Source organism: Camelus dromedarius, chromosome 8 (genome assembly GCF_036321535.1).
Source record: "Camelus dromedarius isolate mCamDro1 chromosome 8, mCamDro1.pat, whole genome shotgun sequence".
Lineage (NCBI taxonomy): Eukaryota > Metazoa > Chordata > Mammalia > Artiodactyla > Camelidae > Camelus > Camelus dromedarius.
In genome coordinates this window covers 1,510,711-1,524,186 of record NC_087443.1, presented here as the reverse complement: position 1 = coordinate 1,524,186, position 13,476 = coordinate 1,510,711, and the positions used below count along the sequence as shown (strand labels likewise).

At 49.7% G+C, this 13,476-nt stretch overlaps 1 non-coding gene across 1 annotated transcript; it reads left to right on the top strand.

The window, feature by feature from the left end:
- Nucleotides 1–13,134: 13,134 nt before the first annotated feature.
- Nucleotides 13,135–13,209, top strand: TRNAS-AGA (transfer RNA serine (anticodon AGA)). Its single transcript is given in 2 exon segments — nucleotides 13,135–13,170; nucleotides 13,174–13,209. It is a non-coding gene; the product is annotated as a tRNA-Ser (tRNA).
- Nucleotides 13,210–13,476: the final 267 nt, after the last annotated feature.

Below are 13,476 nucleotides of genomic sequence, written 5' to 3'. Positions count from 1 at the left end.
ACAGGTCAACGGCTGGATTCTGAGATGAACCCCTCAAGCTAATTCTGCCTCTTGTGGACAGTGGGAAATCTCTTATCATTCACCTGTGTTTCTGTCCTTGTTTGCTTGCTTTCCACATTTTTGTGGAAAATGGGTCTCTTTACAAGATGTGATTGACGTGTGCTGGCAGCTGTTCAGTTAAGGTCACGGTGCCGGGTTCCGGGGCTTCTCAGAGGTTCAGGAGTGACGTGTGCACTCCTCACTGGTGATGTGACAGCGTGGAAACTAGCTTCCGGGGTCTCCCACAGTGTCCCCTTACCTCCGCTCCCAGGGACCTTGCAAAGTTTTACTACATAAAATTCTCCAGAACTGCTGGAAGCGGCTGCAAGGACAAATTGAGGTAACAGCTGGAGAAAGACCGCTCACAAATCAGAGATGCAAATTGGCCCCGGCAGCGGGTAATGAGCGACTCCCATCTGCATCAGAGACTGGGGCCATGCCTGCTACCGCCCCACGCGCTGACGCAGCTGGAGCAAGGCTCAGCCAGGGATGAATCACACAGTCTATTAAAAATGTCATTAGTGAAAAATTAATATTGCAAAGCATTTGAGAAGGGCCGGAGCAATCATCTCAGTTTAATAACAGAGGACAGTTCTCATAAACACCCTTTATTTTTTCCCAGAGCAGAAATGAGGGACAGGCCAGGATTATCTGATCTCACCCCTCTCTTTCCAAACTGCAGACTGAAACTGTTGATCATTTCCTCCTTCCTGAACTGGGTGGCGCTGTCAGCCTGCATGGGACGGGTCGTGCTTTTCCCTTTACTGGAGACTGCAGAAGACTCCTGGCTTTTGGGGTGAAGGAATTGCTTCTCATTGGTTGAAAAGTATGAGCTTTGAAGATGGATTTTTAGGAAGGCTTTAGCTTCCAGGAAACACCGAGCTGTGTTTATACATCCTCCCCCTTGCTTTGAGGGAGAAAGAAAGGATTCTGATGCTCCAGCTTACCAGCAAAGGCCTCAGGACTTGAGGGGCCCCTCCAAAGACACCTCAGGGTGGCCCTTGGAACTGCAGACCTTCAGGGAAATGGTCGCACCGACCTGCCTTAAACCCCCTCCTTGATTAAGCCTCTGTTACAGACCGCAGTTGTACTGGGAATTGAACAGAGTAATAATAACACTCGAAAGGAGCAAACCTGGAATTTTAAACAGTAAGTGACTGAGGACACCTTGTGCAGAGAGGCAGGTCGCCCCACCCTCGGAGGGGCGGCTGCCAGACGCCACGGGCACCTGGGTTGGTTCTTAATCATGGACCGAGAGCCCCGGGAGGCATTTTGCCTTGTTTACTGCCCAGGGCCAGCAGCTGGAGCAGAGACTGGCCCACAGCTGGCACTCATGGGAGGGCCGATGAACGAAGGAATCAAAGCATGAACGAGCAGACTTCAGTGAGGGTTACCAGGCTGAGCACATAAATACACGGCATGCTTAGGAAATCTGAATTTTCAATAAGCAATGAGTATCCAGTCACCTGCAGATGGACATTTAGGCTGTTTCCATGTCTTGGCTACTGTAAATAGTGCTGCTCTGATGTGGTATATTTATATAATAGAATATCACTCAGCCATAAAAAAAGAATGAAATAGTACCATTTGCAGCAACGTGGATGGACCTGGAGATCATAAGTCTAAGTGAAGTCAGCCAGAAAGAGAAAGAAAAATACCACATGGTATCACTTATATGTGGAATCTAAAAAAAAGACACAAGTGAACTTATTTACAAAACAGAAACAGACTCACAGACACAGAGAACAAACTCACGGTTACTGGGGGGAAGGGGTAAACTGAGTTTGAGACGTGCAGATACTGACTACTAGGTATAATATAAACACATTCATACTATAGAGCACAGGGAAGAACGTTCACTATCTTGTAGTGACCCATAATAATATGAGAAGGCATGTATGTGTGTTCTTGTGTGACTGAAACAGTGTGCTGCACACTAGAAACTGACACAACATTGCAAACTGACCAGACTTCAATAAAAAAAAGAAAGATAAAAAAGGAAGCAATGGGTAATTTTTTAGTGTAAATGTGTCTAAACATTGCATGGACATACTGATACTAAAAGTCCACTGTTGATCTGAGATTCAAGCTCAGGCGGGCGTCCTGCATGCATCTGGCATCACTTTCCTGAGGCTCCGTGTTCCTGTTGTGCTGCCTTCCCTGTCCCTGGGGTAGTGACGCCATCCTTCTCAGGGGCAGGAGGGCCTGACTGACAGGCAGCTCTCAGAAGGCGGAGGCGGCTTGTCACAGCCACTTCACCCAGGTGGGCCCTTTACCTGCTCTCCTCCAGCCTCTCGGAGAGTGATCCTTTGCACCTGGAAGATAGTGCATGACACACCTGTGCTCCATCCCGCAGGGAACTGGGGTCTCCTTGGGGAGGGGCCAAGGAGAGAATTCAGTGACAACTGCTCACAGGTCCTTATTCAACCCCAGGCTGTGAAGCAAGTCTCTGTTCCACAAGGAGAGGATGACGGGAAATTCCATACTCAGTTCTGTTAGTTCCTCAGGAGACGCAGGTACAACCGCGGAAAGTAACCGGCGCTGAGGGGAGGCCTTTCCAGAGACGCTTACACGGCTCCCTGGTGGTCTGACTGCCCACAGCCTCACGGCCCGGCACACTCCTCCTGGGCCCCGCGGATGGACGCTCCCAGTCTTCCTCTGACCCTCTTCCCTCCTCGTTCTCGTCCGCTCCCTGGGTTTGACTGGCTCATCACAAATCTGACATCTCCAGCCAGACCATCATCCAATAGACGTGTGAGGAACACGTGCTGCGTGGGAGCTAAATGCTTGGGGGTCAAATATGGAGCAAAATATGCATGACTTGGACCCTGATTTTGAAAACAGGCTTTTCGAGCAGACAGGTCATCAAGGACTTGAAAAAATAGATAAAAAATGACGATATGTGCGATGATAAACAGACAGAGAGGGCTGGGAGACCGGCCGAGGGTAAGGAAGAAGGGGGGTGTGTCTGGGGTGGGGGCAGGGGGAGGATGCTGAGAAGACAGGCCTGGGCTGGACCACCCGGAGCCTCGGAGAACACAGCCAGTACTCTGTTTCTTACCGTGAGAGCAGGGGAAGTCCCTCTCCGGGGTTTAAGCTGGAGAAAGAAATGCGCAGACTGACCTTGTGAAGAGTTTACTCTGGCTGCCGTGCGAGGAGAGGCTGAGGGGCCATGCCGGCGTGGCGGGTCGGCTGGGGGGCTTCAGCGGTAGCCCCGGTAAGAAAAGACGGTAGGCTGGTCTGGGGTGGTGGTGGCGGAGCTGGAGAGGAGTGAAGGGTGTGGAAATTAGGTAAGGCGTAAGCGGCAAGATCTGGTGACGCGCTAAGTGGGCGCGGGGGGGGGGGGGGGCGCGTCAGGACTGGCTCTCAGGTTCCCGGTGAGCGCAGCCTGGGGGTGTGGGCGCGGCCGACTGAGACGTGGAGGCCGGGAGGAAGCCGGGTCTCGGGGGGAAGGTCTCGAGCCTGGTTTGGGACGTGCTACAGTCACATCATGAGGCTGGACTGGCAGTTGGATGCCTTGGGATTGGAACTCCAAGAAAAGGGCTGGGTTACATATTTAAATCTTTTTTTTTTAATGGAGATACTGGGATTGAACCCAGGACCTCAAGCATGCTGAACACACGCTCCACCACTGAGCTATGTGTTCACACTGGAGCTCCAACTTGACATCTGGATGGCGTCTGAAGCCGTGAGTTGCCTAAACAAGGAGTGGAGTAAAGACAGAGGGGGTACCTGTCGTTAATCCCGAGGACCCCCCTCATTTAGGGGGGTGTGCACACAAGGATGAAGTAGCCACGGAGGCTGGCGGGGGGCGGAAGGCAGTGGAGTCCACAGGAGAGGACAGTTTCAGGAGGAAGGTCCACAGAGGCTCTTGAAAGGTTCAGCGAGATGCGGACTGAAAACTCCCCGTTGGCTCTGCTGTCACCACGGCACTCACGACGCCTGCAGGGTGGATGTGACAGAGAAGCTATGGCACCTGCCTGAGAAGAGTCGAGTCTGGGAGGTGAGGAGAGGGCGCTGAGACAGCCACGCGGGGATTTTGCTCCTTCTGTCTCGCGGAGAGGATGCAGGGCAGTGGCTGGAGAAGTGGCAAAGGCGGAAGGAGACCCGCTGTAGGATGAAGGAGACTCAGATGGTCTAGAAACCGACGCAGGGAAGGCACTGACTAGCCAGAGCAGGAGGATGCAGGGCAGGAAGGGGTTGCTGACAATGGAAGTGAGGATCGGGCAACAGCAGGCGGAAAGGAGCCGGACCCATCGGGGAGGGACTGATCTAAACGGGGAGGGTGCAGCTCGGGGGCAGAGCGCGAGCTGAGCGTGCACGAGGTCCTGGGTCCGGTCCCCAGTCCCTCCATTAAAGAAATAAATAAGCGGAGGGCCATTTCCTCTGTGGTGTCAGGAAGAAAGAGACACGTTTCTCCTCCGAAAGTGGGCAGACTCCGTGTGACAGAGTGGAGGTCTGGGGAATTCCATCCTTGTGACGTAGGGGGTGAGGCTGTCCGTCCGCCCAGAGTAGGAAGCACTGGGCGGTGCCGGCTCCTAAGCCAATTCCGCCGGTGTTCGCCACGAGCGTCCCATCGGAGGGGGAACCAGAGCCCACACTGAGCTGAAGCTCTTTTGTTGGACGACTGGATGATTAGAACAGAGGCAGTACAAAGGGCTTCCTTTAAAAACCTTTCTGACCCCAATGGACACCATCTGTTTTCTCGCTTCCAGTATTTTTTTAGCCTGTAATAATCTATTTCTGTAAGCAATACATCTAATACAGAAAAAAAGCTAGAATTCCTCTCAAGTGTACTTAATTTTATCACAGAGCTAAAAAAGTAGATTTGAAAAGTTATTTCCATTATGTAACGTTATGACAGTCTAAAAAAATGCCTGCACGTCCTTCGTTTTTATGCGTAAAGATGATGAGCAGGTATTATCAAAAATAAAAACTCTTTTCTGAAACCACTGAATTGGAGTTAACGTTCCAGTGGCGTACGTGATGTGAAAAGTAGGAAGCTCGATGTTAAAGAACAAAATTTAACCCATCTTGAGTTTTCCCTTAAAATCATGTCTCTCTTTTAAGAGTACAAAGAAAAGTCATTATCAATACTAACATTTGAGGGAACAGTAAAAGTTGAATCTTCCTTGAATAATAATAAAGTGTCTCAGAGATGTTAATTTTTCTTGAACTCTGAATTAAATAAAGCAGGAATTATGTTAGAATGCTTTTTTCTCTTCATTTAAAAATTTGCCATTCATGCAGAACATATATACATGCATTTTTAAATATATTTAAAGGTCCTGGTGCCTACTCGTCTTCTGCAAATGCTCTAAAGTCAAATTGGGGACTGAACATGTCTTTTGTCTACCTTGTCCAGACTCGTCTCAATACAGAATCACTTTTTGGCCAAACAATTCCATAAAGACTTGTTCAGCTAGTTTGTTCAGATCTGTGAGCCAATTATTTTTTCCCCTCTGAACTTCTGATGTCTTTTTTCAGAGGCTTTTATTCAAGGCCATTGGCCATACGTGTTCGTGACCTTGTATGAATCGTGCCACTGCAGGCTCCTGTATGGAGGAGGAACAAGTCTGCCTCTTTGCAATCTGGACCACATCAAACCAGGTGACGGTGTTAGAAAGATGCTGAAAATGAGTGATACCAACTTAAGCACGCAGGACCCTGTCCGAACGCAGGCCTTTCAGCTGCCTATGGGCACTAAGATTCATCAGGTAAGTGTTCATTGAGGACACCCTCAATTCTGGTCCTGTGCTAGGGACTACGGAGAAGAAGACGGACACAGATCTTGCCCTTAAAAAGCTGGAAAAGGGATAGATGGCTTGTAAGAACAGACAGCTCATCAAATCCTGGTCACTTGTGAAGACACGCAGGGAAAAATGACGTTAACTCAATCATGCAGTGAGAGAGACTCAGGAAATCCAGTCCTCTGGCCCTCCGGGAGGACATGCGGAAAGTTCCTCTGCTTCTCTCCCGCCAGAAGCTGCCCAGTTCTCTCCCACACCTCTGGGGTTTCTCTCAGCTCCAGCCTGGATGAGGTCCTGGTTCCATATGTGCCTCTCTCACCAGCCCCCACACAACTCTCCCTTCCTTCCTCAATCACATTTCACCAGCCGTGAGTTATTTCTACTTCGTCTTTTTGGACTTTGGAGCAGCAGTCAAAGTTTCTGACTCCAAGACACTTGAGCGTGAAGCCTATACCCGTGCGTGTTTTATCTGTAGGACATGCAGTGCACTGCCACAGGAGACGCACAGGCAGCAGTGGGCGCTGCCACAGGAGACGCACAGGCAGCAGTGGGCGCTGCCACAGGAGACGCACAGGCAGCAGTGGGCGCTGCCACAGGAGATGCACAGGTAATAGTGGGCATTCAATGCGGATACTATGCTAAGGTTCAGAACAGGGGTCAGAATCGTGACCCGCCTGGTAGCCACTTCCTACTTTCTCGACAATGTTCTAAGTGTTTTTTATATTTGATCTCTTTTAACTATTCTGACACTCCTGTGCGGGAATTGTCCCCACTTTACAGAGGATAACAAAACTTGGTGAGGCCACACCAGTAAACGTGGGGGAGCTTGGGTCTGAACACACGTTCAGCAGGTTCTGATCCTGGACGCACCACCGCCCAACACAGGAGGTGGTCTGGTGCGGTGACCGGGAAGGCCCCTGGCTCCGTCCCTGCAGCGTCTGTGTGACCGGTCACCTCCACTGGGTCCTGGCCCTTGATGAAGAGGAGCTAATAACGGTGTTGCTGCAGAGAGGCTTTTCACGGGGTTGGTGAGGCCATCCGTGTGAAACGCTCTCAGCCGTGCCTGGTGTGCGGGCGGCTCTAACAGGCAGCTCGAACATCATCATCATCGTTGCTGTTTAGCCTTTCAGGCACCAGAGTGTGGAAACAGAAGAAAGGAGCAGACCTGTAACGTTCTTACCCGCCAACAAGGTCTGCCCTCGCCGTGGGCACGCAGCGGTGGGGGAGGGTGCGCTGCGGGTGAGTGTCTGATGAAGGAATCAGAGCCAAGTGCACTGGTCTAGTGGAAGGGCTGTCTCGGGTAGACTAGGGTGAGTCCTACTGAGCTGGACCCCAAAAGGGACTGAACACGTGTAGGTGAGGGTGGAGGAGGAGGGAGACCAGCGCCTCCAAATCAGAGGGCCCAGCCACGCCGTGAGCGGGCTCCACAGAGTGGCCAAGACTGAAATGCATAGATAATGTACACAGCGCAGGCTGCCACAAGTTCGGTGAAATCCGAGGACCCCTGGGCACACGGGGTGGCCCTGCTGGCGGGGACAGGGGAGGGCGCCAGTTTGATGTTACTGACTTGGGCCTCAGTTGCCAATAAATTAGTGCCGAGGCCTTGAGAGACGGCCTGTGCCCCTTTCCCAAGGCAGCCCCAGTGTCCTCTGCCAGAGGGACGGCAGCTCCTGCCATGACTATTACCACAAGGCACCTCACAGGGTCGTTGCATTTTGCAGAGCAAAATGATGAGAGATACATATATTTGAGAGTAAACTATTTTATACCAGTGTTACAGAAAGCAAAATAGCATTTCACAAACTTGAAGCTGCTAGAAATCTAAGCTGGTATCATGGCCACACAGAGATGCAGAGCAAAGGAAAGGCTGTGCAGCACAGGTGAGGACGCCCCCCAGATCTCCGGCGTCAGCGTTGGATGACGTGGCTCTGTGACAGACGTCCAAACCCAGCACCGCCCTGCTCCTCCCCAGGCCCCGCACCTGTGTGGCCATCACGCCGGCTGAAAGGTCCACCTGCTCAGGAACGGAAGGCCGGTTTCACACGCAGACAAGGAGCTTTCACACAAAGCAGGCATCCTACACAAGTGCTCAGAGAACGGAATGTACCGGAACGCAGACACGTTAAGAAAGCAAGCACAGAGGTTTTAAGCGTGGGAGGGAAGAAACCATTTTCTCTCTCCCTTCTTCCTGTTTCCTGAACGCTGTGGAAGAAGCTGCGTGGGGAGCACGATGGGAGCAGGTCTCCAGACACGGCGTGTCAGTGAGCTCCCCGTGACTCTCCAGGCTGCAGGGTCCCAGACTTTGTCCTAAAAGGGAAAAGTCACAGGACTGGACTTTTTCAAAACCACATATGTATATAAATGGGCTGTTTCAAAACCTTATATAACTGGACCATTTAAAAATCTTATATATATATCTGGACATTTATATATAAGGTTTTGAAAAAATAGGTGTTAAATGTTATCATTAACTCTTCGGGGAAAACCTCCTCTTTGACACCCACGTTGTTAACCCTTGTGGGTCAGGAGTTCAGCACTCACTTCCCAGTGAGAACTTGCACCTGGGAAGCCCTGGCCCTACTCTGCCTGCTCAGTTAGCCCGTGCAGGCTTCCGTCGGGCGCGCTGGCCCGTCAGCCAGGCGCCCGTGGAGGCAGGTGTGGGGACGCAGGGAGCCGGGGGCGCTGAGCACCTGTGTGTGGACTTGGAGAGAGATGGGCCCACGCACCTGCTTGGCCACCACCCCTCAGCTGAGCCCCGGAGGCCCACGAGCCTCACCCAGATTCACAGTTGAAAAATCAACGGAGTGGCTGGGCCTCTGTTACCGTCTTTTGTTTCATTCCACACTTGCTTGTTTATTTAATTTCACTGGATCTTAGCAATGACTACGTACAATATGGGAACAGAGAGTAAAGTGACACTTTGGACCTGCAAGGGGACAGGACATGCAGAGTGACTTGGCTGAATACCCTTGGCCGGTGACCCTGTCTCCCTTGTTTCCTTGGCAGTGACATGGCCTCTCAGTGCGCTCCTAGAGGCTGGAGTGGGCCCTGCCTGTGGTCCCTGACCCTCTGGGAAGCTGCCGTCCTGCATGTGCAGGATGCTTGTTACCAAGGAAATGGAAACTGGGTCAAAAATATAAATGATGCCTGTTTTCAGAATCCTAAAGGAAACAGACTGGCAACAACGGACAAGCCACCTTTTTCCAGATCCACACACCTGAATTTAAGAATCATCCCCATTATATTGATCGCTTCAATACGACTTTCAAATTTATATAAACGTTAGTTAAAATCGATCAGGCAAGCCTTAGAAGAAACGGACTCTTTTCTTCCATTAAATTAAGGAGCAAAAATGCCAGACTAATTATTAAACAAATTAATGGAAAGGCCAGAGGATTTACGTTGCAAATTTAATACATCTGAATATCTCCCCACTAAGAGCTCACGGTTGGGATTATTTGATACGAACACCCATAAAGTGTTTGCCTTCGCAGAAGCACTTTCCTTTCGTATTGCATGGGTGGGATCTGCTGTTTCAGGTCTGGGGAGAAGGTCCCAGAAAACAGGAGTTCCTGAGAGACCCCCACCCCCTGCCCCCAGCGTCTCACTTTCCAGCTTTGTTGGGGAATGTCGGCAAGTGATCTTGCCAGTGCAGGGTGAGTTCACGCCATCCTGAGCAAGGACGAAAAGCAGGAGGAGCAAAAAGGACGGACGAGAAAGCAAATCAGCACTTCCCACACCGCGTGAAGCCTGTGTTTTCACAGATGCCAGCACCTCACACCTCTCCCTCCATGCTGGAAAGGGAGTTCGCAGTGACCACTTGGAAATGACCCAGAAGATGTATTTCATCACCAGTAAGTCTGTTTCTCATTATGTCAGTAACACAAGACAGGAGGGGACAAGACGACATGGCACGACCCAAAGCCACATGGTGAACTCCTTCTCTGGTGACCGGGCAAAACCTTCAGCCTAACATGGCCACTGCTGGGTCCCCGAGGAGCAGGGGGCTGCAGGTGGGCTGACCACACCCCAAAAGGCAACTGGGAGTCAGTTCTTTGAAATGGAACTGATCTGACCATGATGCAGCTAGCAATTTTTGTGGTGATGTCAAAGCAAACAACAGAAAAGGCAAAAAAGAAAAAAAAAAACAAACCAAAAAATTCCACTAAGAAAACAAGATAGTATTTTGTGTTTACACATGAGTCCTGGATGTTTACATGAAAAGTTGCTGGCAGAGGCCGGGGGATGTTGTGGGACTGCTTCCCAAACCCGGAGGACAGGCGTTTCAGGGGCAGACAGAGGGCACTTGCTGGGAGCTGCTCACTGCCTATCCTGACCCAGGCACCAGCTCCTATACCGACACGGGACTGGTGTGCGATGTGATGAGCTGTTCCCGGGCCTGAGCCCTGCAGGGGGACAGCTAGACTGGGTCCTCTTCCAAACTCTGTGACCTCGGGCAGGTGACTCGACCTGTCTGCGTCTCAGTTTCCTCATCTTTAAAATGGTATAAAAGTGGAGAGGATACAGCTCAGTGGTAGAGCGCATGCTTAGCATGCACGAGGTCCTGGGTTCAACCCGCAGTCCCTCCATTAAATAAACAGATGGATAAATAGATAAATAACTAAATCTAAAAATGTAATCAGGAGACACCCGTGGCACCGACATGTGGGATGACGATGATGCCGGTAGCCGTGCAGGCATCACTTACCTCCCGTCTGTCGCTTGGACAGACCTAGAGCCTCTTTCCACAAGGGACCCAGGAACTGGCCTGGGTGCCCGGGCAGCTCGTTCTGGGCAATGAGGAGCGGGCAACTGGCACATCCTGCAGTCCAGACGTTCCCCCCAAGTTTCTGGACGATGATCATGAAGCATCGTCCTAAAGCTATTGTAACTGCCCACAGGAACACGATGATAATTTAATTCCACAAATGTGAACCGAGCACCAGGAAGTCCCAGGCGTCATGCCAGGCGGGCGAGGCACAAGGAAGACCCAGGTGATGCCTTTCTGCCCCCATTTCCGCCCCCTGCCCCTGGGCTCACAGTCAAACGAGAAGACCAGGCTCAGAAACCAGGCACCTCCGCACAAGGAGGATTCTGGCCAGTGGGCTCCAAAGCCCAGGGCTGGCTCCAGAGTCAGTCTGCCTGGTTTGAATCCAAGCTCTTTCTCTCATGACATACACCTTCCTGGCACTTCTGTATCCTGTTTTATTCTGTAGAACTGGGCTGTACCTGCAAATGGCATTATTTCATTCTTTTTCGTGGCTGAGTAATACACACACACACACACACAAAACTTCTTTATCCAGTCATATGTTGATGGACGTTTAGGTTGCTTCCATGTCTTGGCTTTTGTAAATAGTGCTGCTGTTTTATCTTTTCAAATTTTATCTTTTCAAATTACAGTTTTCACACAGCAAAGGAAACCATAAGCAAAATGAAAAGACAGAATGGGAGAAAAAAATCTGCAAATGATGCAACCGACCAGGGATTAATTTCTAAAACATACAAACAGCTCATACAGCTCAATATCAAAAAAACTAACACAATAAAAAAAATGGGCTGAAGACCTAAATAGACATTTCTCCAAAAAAGACATCCAGATGGCCAACAGGCACATGAAAAAATGCTCAATATTGCTTATTATCAGAGAAATGCAAATCAAAACTACAGTGAGGTATCACCTCACACCAATCAGAATGGCCATCATTCAAAAGTCCACAAATGACAAATGCTGGAGAGGCTGTGGAGAAAAGGGAGCCCTCCTCCACTGCTGGTGGGAACGCAGTTTGGTGCAGCCACTGTGGAAAACAGTGTGGAGATTCCTTAAAACCTCAAAACAGGGTTACCACACGACCCAGAAACCCCACTCCTGGGCATACATCTGGAGAAAAGTTTAATAATTCTTGGTTGTCCCTTTAATGTCCACAGGACTGGTAGGACGGCCCCTCTCGTATTTTAGACATATTAGAATATGAAAAGCATGGACTTTAGAGTAACAAGAACTTCCACCTTTAATAATAATAATCATATAATGGCACACTGCTTCAGGCACAGCACTGGACAAGAAGGTGTCCCTGTCCTCGCTGGGCCCCCTTCATTCTGTTAGGAGAGAGGGACAGCGAGGGGACCCCTGTGTGGTAAGGAAGTAAAGTCCAGCATGTTGACATCTCCACGCACGTCACACACTACACTTAGCACTTTCCAGCCTCGCAGCAGCCTTGAGAAGCAGGCGGTATTAGGCACACTGGACAGAAAACAGGGAAACTCAGAGGAAATGAGTAAGGACTGAAGCTCACAGCCACTCACTGGAAAAGTCAAACTTTTAACCAAGTCTGATTTCACAGCCCTGAGCCCGAAAGCTCTGACACTCACCCTGGTTATTTGATGTTAATGGTGGAGGGTTTAAACAACAGAATGATGGCTTTTTCTGAGAAAGGCCTAGTCCACTTTTCCTTAGAAATTAAAACCTCCAGACTAAGATTTCTCAAACAGAAGATCCTTTGAACTTTTCCAAAAGCTTTAATTTCGCCTAATGAGATAGGAATCGATCAGATCTATTATTTAGAGGGGTTAGAGCCCTGCGAGGACTCGCAGCAAATCCTCTGAAATGGGTAAAAATCTGGGCTCTGATCTGACAGGGATCATCAGTCGGCTGTGTCGTCCCAGACTTCCCTGCCATCTTCTGTGACACTTCCCGGGTCGTCGAGAGGATCTAAGCTGTTAGAACTGCTTCTTCTGTCAGCCACCTCTCATCAAACTAGGGCCTGTGAAATATTTTTTGGAATCCGTGTGGTCCCCACCCAGGAGGGACCCTCTGGAAGGTGCTTGCGTTGGGGGCGTAGCCTCTGGTTGGGAGCAGCACTTGCTGGCTGATTATAATATTAACAACAGCGGCTAGCTGAGCCCTAAATCTTTCTTCTTTAAAAAAAAAAATCTACTGTTTTTATTTATTTTTTAAAAAACATCTTGGGGGAGGAAGGTAATTAGGTTTTTAGAGGAGGGACTGGGGATTGAACCCAGAACCTGTGTATGCTGAGCATGAGCTCTGCCACTGAGCTCTACCCTACCCCCCACCCCCAAATCTTTCTTCTTCAGAAGAGGAAAGAGAATTTTCTCGGAGAAGGTGAGTAACTGCACTTGGTCTTCTTTAAACATGAAGATTCAGTGATAATTCTACGCTGGAAATTAAGCTGCTTCTTCACAGTCTATCACCCAAATCGGCACTCGGTCTCTGTATATTTATAATTCCATGTGCTTTCACACTGACTCGGGTCTCTTCACCAATATCCCATAGACATAGAGGTTTAAAAAATATTTTAAACATTTTATTTAAGCGGGGGGGGGGGGGAGTATAGCCCAGTGGTAGGGCGCTTGCTTAGATAGATGCATGAGGTCCTGGGTTCAATCCCCAGTTCCTCCATTAAAAATAAAAACCCAATTACCCTCCCCCCAAAACAAACAAATAAAACCCCACTTTATTTACAATATTTTCCCTTTAGATTTGCAGAGCAGTAATATTGCCTCAGCAGGCCACTTCTTTATGACATCGACGTGGTCTTTTATGAGATGAACAAAGAAATCAAAGGTTCTTTATTGCCAGATCATCAGCATCGTTAAAGTGCAGCCAGTGAAACAGACGTAACAGCTTTTCGAAAACCCTCACCACCCCTCACAACCCCTCACAAAG